This window comes from Pocillopora verrucosa, chromosome 9 (genome assembly GCF_036669915.1).
Source record: "Pocillopora verrucosa isolate sample1 chromosome 9, ASM3666991v2, whole genome shotgun sequence".
Lineage (NCBI taxonomy): Eukaryota > Metazoa > Cnidaria > Anthozoa > Scleractinia > Pocilloporidae > Pocillopora > Pocillopora verrucosa.
In genome coordinates this window covers 15,973,547-15,981,788 of record NC_089320.1, presented here as the reverse complement: position 1 = coordinate 15,981,788, position 8,242 = coordinate 15,973,547, and the positions used below count along the sequence as shown (strand labels likewise).

The window sequence follows — 8,242 nt, the reverse complement described above, 5'->3', positions numbered from 1 at the left end:
CATTGATCAAAATTATACATGATTACCTTGACCACTGAAGTACTTGAGTGAGCCATGGTTGCGTATCATTGTTAGATTGTAGTATACCAAGATGTGAATATACGGAGTTGTCATTATTTCATTGGTGTAACCTGAGCCAGTTCCAGGCATCCATATCAAATAGGCTCTCCACATTTTAGCCTGTGTATTTGAGAAAGAATGGTTATAAAAATTGGAATGTCTTTTTACAAAAAGTACTAAGGATTGAAGTAAAAAAGTTTCTTTTTTTAACACAAACCTTATCCTGTAGTTTAACGACTTTATCTTTGCCGTGGGTATCTTTGCGTAGGAGTTCTAATATCTCCTGAAAGCACTGAAAAGAGAGGATTTTCATTTATTGAGTGAAAGTTGATTGAAACTGTTCAAAAATCTGTTTAAACCCAAGGTTGTGGGTTCCTTTCAACACAAGATGAATTTATTTATTTATTACTAAACAATCATTTACTCACTGTCTACAGTTTTTGAACAACATGTGCTCTTTCTAGGCGCAAAAACTTGTAAAATGACAGGGAAGCTTTTCCAGGAGCAGTCACTTCTCTCTTCCCAGCGAGGATGTCCTTTTAAGGGTCCTGCTTGATTCTCTTGTTTTCCACATGTTGAGAGAGATTCTTAAGGAGTGTATGATGGCAAGTAGTGCATCTAAATGGGGAAAGTACCTCTTTGATGGGGGCTTGCCTTGGTTGTCAGCCTGATTTCATGAAAAGTAAATTGCATTACAAAGTGAAACTCTTGCAATACTCGCTTTGAATTTCTTTAGATAATAAGACAACGAAAGATATAATTTACCTCATCCCGATCAACATCTTTAAGGATTAGCCCTGTCTCTAGTCTGTCCATCACTCTTAACATCAAGTGAAGTTCGTCAGTGGCAATGTTGCTAAGAAGTATTTCAAATAATGGTTGATGCAAGCATCCAACTTGCTTGTGCCCGTCCGGGCCCAATTTTCATTTCAAAATTTCCGCCTGGTATTATGAATATGAAACATCCATGTTGCACCTTAAGATGAGAAAAAGAGAACAGTATTGTAAAACATGTTTTCAAGAGATGAAAGACATAATATAATTTGAAAAGAACCTGTCTTTTTTGCGGATTAGGCACCAAATGCATGAATTGTTTGAAATGACTTTTTTTTAATACCCATTGCCAGAAGCAGAAACTGTTGAAAAAAAAGAAAAACCAGGTATTATAAATAACAAACTTAAAGGTTGTCACATGTATATAGTCAGATACATTGTACCTACTTTGTAGTTGCCACCAAGGTATAACTACAAATTTACTTTCTACCTTTGATCAAGATGAATCCATCATCAATTAACTTTTTTACCGTCTGCGTTACACTTGCCAGACCAGTTCTCAGGTTTTTGAAAACCTCAGATGTTTTTAGTACAACAATGGTGTGGTTGCCTGTTGTGACAAAATAAGCAAGGTTGATAGATGGTTATTCTAAAGGTGTGATTAGAATTCAGCATTTTTTTTCAATGTTGTCACAATTATTAATGATACACGTAGTCAGAATTAGTTTTACCTGCACTGTTTTGTACTGTCTGCATCTTCCAGTTAGCCTTGTAATTGCATGAATTCAAAATAATTACCTATCAATGCACTGTACTAGCACTACAGAGAACATGTTGATGGTCATATAAGATGGAAAAGGAACAAAGGAAATGAGACATTCTAGCTCCATCGCCTGATATTTTAACTTTAACTGTTGGACTGTCTTGGTGATTGAATTCCTTCAGCGGCAGCAAAATGAAACAGATCAATATATTTGATAACACTTAATAATTGAGATTACCCACTCTTAATTTGTTTTTGTGGCAAACAAGGCAAACTATTCATAACCATCTCTGGTAGTTCTACTTAAATGATCTTCAATTCTTTGATTAAGTAGGTCTTCAAGTGGCAACTCAGCTCCTGGCCGATTCTCTGATGTTTTTTGAATGTTACATCTGGAGTCTAAAACTGCTTTACATCCTTCCACCAAGAAGGTTCTTGCAAGTGATTCATCTTGCTGTGTCGGCTCATGGTAGACCTCCCATGAAATAGAAAACCTATCCGTGATAAAGAATATTGCTTTTATTTTTTCTTTCTGGGCTGAAGGAAGCTTGTTGTATGCCCGCTTTTTCTTCTCTATAGGAAAATAACAGCAATGACAACATGTTAGTAGTTTATAAATAAAGAAACAGGAATGAAGTATTATCATCATCCTGGTGGAGGATACTTGCGGGATTGTGGCAATGATTGGTCAAAACTACAACATAATTTTTTGTTTTTCAACACAAAACCTGTCGTTAATTCCTTTTTGTAAAGGTCCCACCGGAATCCGTGGAAGACAAATTTAGCGGAAGAGCCGATGCAATAAGCGACATTTCCAGAAAATCACGATTTGATATGACTTCCACTCTATGCAATCTCGAACCCAAAATTTTCCATAAGGTTTCCCCAACAATTAAGTTAAAATAACCATATGGTAAAAAAACAAAAGAAATTTCCCCTTCACAAAATTACGTCCATAAGTAGGCAAAGGGCTGTTTCTCATACTAGCAATATGTAAAGAAGCTAGTTTTCATACTCGATTTGATATGTCTTCTAGACGTCCTAAAGTAACAGCAAAGGTACAGGGGGCCTCCATAATCTCTCTTCTTCAAAGGCCATATGGTAAAAGGGGTTTATTCAAAGCGATTTTGGTGAAAACAAGAAAAAAATGCACCCCTGTGGTGATTTTTAGGCCATTTTCTCTATTATGTGGCGCGCGCCTCGCCAATTCAGTTTCAAATTTACCAATGGTAAGTCTTTAAAAGTCCCGGTTTACCAGTATGTCGCTATAGGTCGGTAATCTCCAAAGTTCGATCCTCAGTGTTGTTCGTGGTCTGACGAAATATCCCAATGGGCTTGTAACAATAGAATGACACACACTTAAGTCTACGCAGACTTCCGCATAAGTCATCGAAACGTAAGCAAAATCAAAGTTTCGGAAACCAGCCTTGCAAGCTATAAATAGTTACAAGTAGTCAGTGGTTACTAACTGAAAAACAAACCTTTCTGGATGCTTCTATGGTTTTTTTTCCTCCCTTGTATCTCCTGATTTCTAGGTTTTTATTTTCATTCTGTGCTTGACACTACCTTGGGAGGAAAAAATATACATACCCTCTTTTAGATAAGCACTCGTATTAACTAAAAAAAGTATCTTTTTTTCGGATTCGAAAAGAAAAACACAACGGATAATCTTTTTTATCAGATAATCCCCTGGTAATAATAGTTTAAGGTATACCATTTTTCAATAAGTATTTCTTTTTCTAACCCCTTTTCGAGATTAGTATTCTCTGAAAAGATATCGAAATTAAGGGAATATTTGACAGGCTAAACTGTCGCTACATTAGGTAGGTCAAGTGGACTTTCATGCATGATAACCATTAGTTATTTCTTTGACACCAGTGTTTTGCTATCAACAGAAACAAAGCAATTGATTCCTCAAACCAAAAGCGCTGTAGGCCAAGAGATTCGATCAATTTTTTGTTTTAGAACCCAACTAGTTTTTGTATTTCAGTCCATTAAATCCAGGTTTATGCCTCAAACTCCCACGAGTGACCGAGACAGAATTTCCCCATACAATATTGATACAATATCAAGCAGACAAGTGATGAGAATACAGAACAGTATCAACAAGAAGATCATTAGTTAGCACCAAATTCTCCAAACTAACGACATAAGATTTGTTTGAAAGACAGTAAAGAGAATATTGATGAAAGGATTTAAGCGTTCATAGCAAATCAGACATACAAGCGCCTAATTCACTTTAAAAAATTTAATTACCAAACATAGAAAAAGTTGCCCAGTTTCTATCATTTCCTTCCTTGAATTTCTTATTTCTATTCATTCTATGCTTGACGTTGTGCTGAAGAAGGAACCAAAACACAAAACACAGTTTAAATCGATTTCGAACGGGATTGTACCCTTCTCTATGTAAGTACATGTACTTCAGGTTGCTGCGAATGATAAAAAAGGATGTCTAGATGTCTTGATGTCGAAAGAATCGAAAAGAGTTCACAAGAGTTACCATTCTAATACAATGAAGTTACATTACCTTCGAAATCCTTTGAAGGTGATCCGAGATAAAATCTAATCTATGCACACGAAACTAATTCTAACACCCATGGCTGCTACCGAAGCATATTCTGGTATCTGTGATATGAAGATTTTAGGAGCCTCCGCTTCTTCCCTGGACGAGCTGAGCCCCCTTAAGTATTTTAACAGATTTCTCCGACAGTTCACGGGTACCTATTTAGATTATTTATATTCATGGGTCGAGAGAGACGTTATGGAGTTGAATTTTCTCGCCTAAGTACATAAAACAATGACCCAGCCAGGGTTTTAACCTTGCGTGTCAGGGAAGCGATGTGCGCGTTTAAGGAAAATATAATTTTGACATACTGTGAGCATAAGTGATTGCATCGCGTAGAATAAGAACAAATGTAGAAATAAAAAAATGATGAATAACTAAACAAACTATCAATAACCTAACCTTTATGTTAAAAATTTCTCACTGTTAATCAAAGAGTCACATGGCGCAATAAGAACCGTCATGGCGGCTGCATTTGGGGAGTAGTCTTATTCTGTACCATGTATAGTATGCTTTTCCTTTTTGTATCGTACTCTACAATTTAAACTGATTTTCAAGGGAAACGGCGAGGCACTGTATTTCTATTCAATATGCATTTACACTTAGTTACTTACCTCAGGAAAATTCGAGACAAAATGGCATTCATCAATCCTCGTCATCGAATTTGAGCCACCCTACGCAGCAACTTCGAGCGAAGAAAGAGACACAAGCTGGACTTGACACTGAACAGACCATATCTAAAGGTATAACAGTGGAAATGATGTGTTTTGTGGCCCCAGAGAAGCTGCAAAAGACGCTGAAATCTCTCGAACTTCTTACGCTCTTTCCACGTGCGAGACCGATCGCAAATATGAACATTAACTTGTAAAAATTATTTGTAATTCAAATGAGTTTTTCCGACTTTGAAAGGCGTACCGAAAAGCATCGAATAGCTCTTCGGTTAATATCGTTAAATTCAATAACTAAATGGGAAGGCCAGCTGATGGCTGATTTCAACTTAGTAGATTTCGAAAGGAGCAAATACTATCGTAGAAATATTAGGTATAGAACTCAGATAAAATGAAACTGAAAAAAATAAATTTTGTCATTTCTGACAACATCTTCCCTTTTCTTTTTGAAAGGGAAGATGTCAGAAATGTGTTATAATACTTCGTAGCTTTGATTGACAAAAATAAACTTTGAATCGTTTTTCGTGATTCAGTCAATATCAATCTTGTCGAGGTCCGCAGAAGCCAGCTAAGTCGAAACCGATGGTGTCCTAGAATAAATAATTGAAAGAATGTTTGCCACAAGAAGAATTTATAACTTAGGGTGATGAAAGCTCCGTTATGACTATTAGAGAAAAGGTTCCGGCCATCTGGCCTTAAGTACTTGCAACCGCTGTCTTAAAATAAGCTTCAAGATTTAATGTTGAGTGGAGGGTGGGGGAGGGAAAAACTCACAATCTATATGTAACCTACACAACCTACTGTTTTTAGAGTTGAATTATCAAAGTACTTTAGTCATTTAATCCAATTGGTTTAAATTTAAGTTGGTTTAATATAGTTTCGTTATTTTTAAACACCAATTCTTAGATGGATTTTTCTATCTAAACTTTTGAGTGTTCCTAGAGCATGGTACCAAAAACGTATTCAATCACTCCTCACTATTTTATGACCATTTCCTGACAAAAGGTTACCATAGCATCACCCTTACCTTTAAATTTATGTGCGAATTACTCATAAATGAGTGCAGTGAGCTGAAAAGGGATGCACAGTGGTAAGAGCGCTCTCCTCCCACTGCACAACCTGAAATGACACGTGTCAGTCTTACTCGCAAATAGTTTTGGCATATCCACTCTGAAAGAGCATATTTCCTCGTGAATGGTTGTGCCGGTGAAATTTGCTTTTGCTCCACTATTACTGCTCGACATTTCATATTTATCACGCCATCTTGAGCCGAAAAAAGGTTTTTTTTACTGTATTTTCTATTTCCATAGGAATTGAATTTAGCTGTTTACTTGATACTAACGCCCCTTATTCGCGTCTCCTCTATATCTCATATTTAGATGTTTACCACAAAAGATTTACAACTGATCTACCATCATTAGAAGGTTTACCTCCTATTCAGCGATACCTGAGGATCTTTTCCTCTAACTCTGGATTAAATAGTTCCATATATTAATAATTTTCAGCATCATCAGCTGAAGGCGACTAACAGTATGATACGTCGCTAGTCCAAAGTGACTACATCGTAAGACAAACGATTACATTTCTCTTTTGAAAGTGCCTTTTACCACGATGACTAACCAAAACCTATTTCACGATACAAATAACTGTTACTGTCATGCGTAAGGTATTTTTTTGATAAGGTTGAAACTGTGAAGTAAAGTTAAGGTGCACCTTGAGGTGTCACAGACACCCCACGATGAGCTCTGCCATGACAAGGTCTAAATGAGTCACGCGTCTTGCACACAGTTGCGATAAACAATATCGAAAGCGTCATATTCGCGAACAGAATAAAAAAGAGACAAGACGAATAAACACCTCTCTCTCTCTCTCCCAACCACTTTACTTAACTCAAAATTTATCATCTTCCTTATTTGAAAGGTTGTTGGAAGTTCTCAGTCAACCCTAGAAATAGACAGTTATCTCTTTCAGAGATTTATCTTTATACAATACCAAATCAAGAGAGTGAGAGAGAGAGCCTTAAATTTAGAGTGGGCAGGGCAATATACTCATGTCATGTCCCACACTGGGTCACAGGTCTAAACGCGAGTTTTTGTTTTGCGCGGGAAAACACGAGAAAATGCGTGAAGACACGCCGTCGATTCGGTGTTACTTTTCTCTAGTGTTCTCTCACTTCAATGTTTTTATAAACGTTATGAGCATTTTGCCATTCGTCGAAGCAACGGGCACCAACTAAGAACCAAAGTAATCTAAACGAACTTGCCGATAATGTGGAAATAACGAGAATGTCCACTTCATATGTCACGCGCGTGAAACGAGAACGTATCTGACTCCTCGCGAGGATTCTTTATTTTAATGTTTTCATTTAATTTTCATTAAACCATACTCGCAGTGGCGTAGCTGAAAACTAGTCGTTATACCAAGTGTGCAGATCACTTAAATAAATAAAGTGATTAAGTCTCAAACATACATTTTTCTTTATACTTGTAACCGAGTGGCAGCACAAAATAATGAGGAGTGCATTACTTTATTGCGCTTGAGTAACTCTCTTGCGTATCAGGTCGAACGTGTAAACAAGCGCTAACAGGATTAATCCATTTTTAAATCGAGAATGCTTGAACGTGATGCTTCCTGTGTTTAACAATGACCCAACTTAATACTTTTATTGTCTTCTGGACAAACGAGGATTAAACAATACAAAACTAGAAAACGTGATCAAGATTTTATTCACGTACGCTCGAAGAAACGTGATTTACGGATTTTCTTATCTTTGTAGGTGAAAGTTCACTGATTTCTCTGCTGTAACTGTCAATGTTTTGGCATAGTATGAAAAAACCACGGGTCGTTATTCGCTCCTGACAAAATATTATATTCTCTTGCTCCTGACTAACACGCCTTCCCCGGTTTTTCTTAACTGGTCGGAACCTTTTCTTACAATTTTCGTATTAGTGTGTTCAGGGCCTTACTGACTCTCGCACCGTCAACCGAAAAGAGATAGGAGAAATTATAGTTCTTGACGCCGTAAAACAATCAGCTAATCAAAGAAATCGTTAAATCAAATCGATGCTACTTTTTGTTGAAAAATCATTACACTAAATTGCCGATGAAATTCTGAGTTTTTCTTTGATTATAATTAGTTTTAAAGGTAGTTGAGAAAGTTGCCAAAAAAATACTGGTTGAGAAATTTGCCAGATTTTGACAAGCTTTTGTGTTCGGCTTTACAGTACGCGAAAATGGTTGTTGTGCTGTTTGTTTATTAAATTCTGGAAACTTCGAATTCAAATGAAGTCTCATTTCGTGAAGAGACCGCCGCTTTGTAGGGAACAATGGGCTGAATTACAGGTTGGCAGGAGATTGCTTTATATTTCCTGGCCGCTTTGAAACAAATCATATTTGGGCTATAAGTTACATTTC

At 36.8% G+C, this 8,242-nt stretch overlaps 1 pseudogene; it reads right to left on the bottom strand.

Annotated features, from left to right (window-relative positions):
* Positions 1–491: 491 nt before the first annotated feature.
* On the bottom strand, positions 492–6,072 carry LOC131780175 (uncharacterized; annotated as a pseudogene).
* Positions 6,073–8,242: the final 2,170 nt, after the last annotated feature.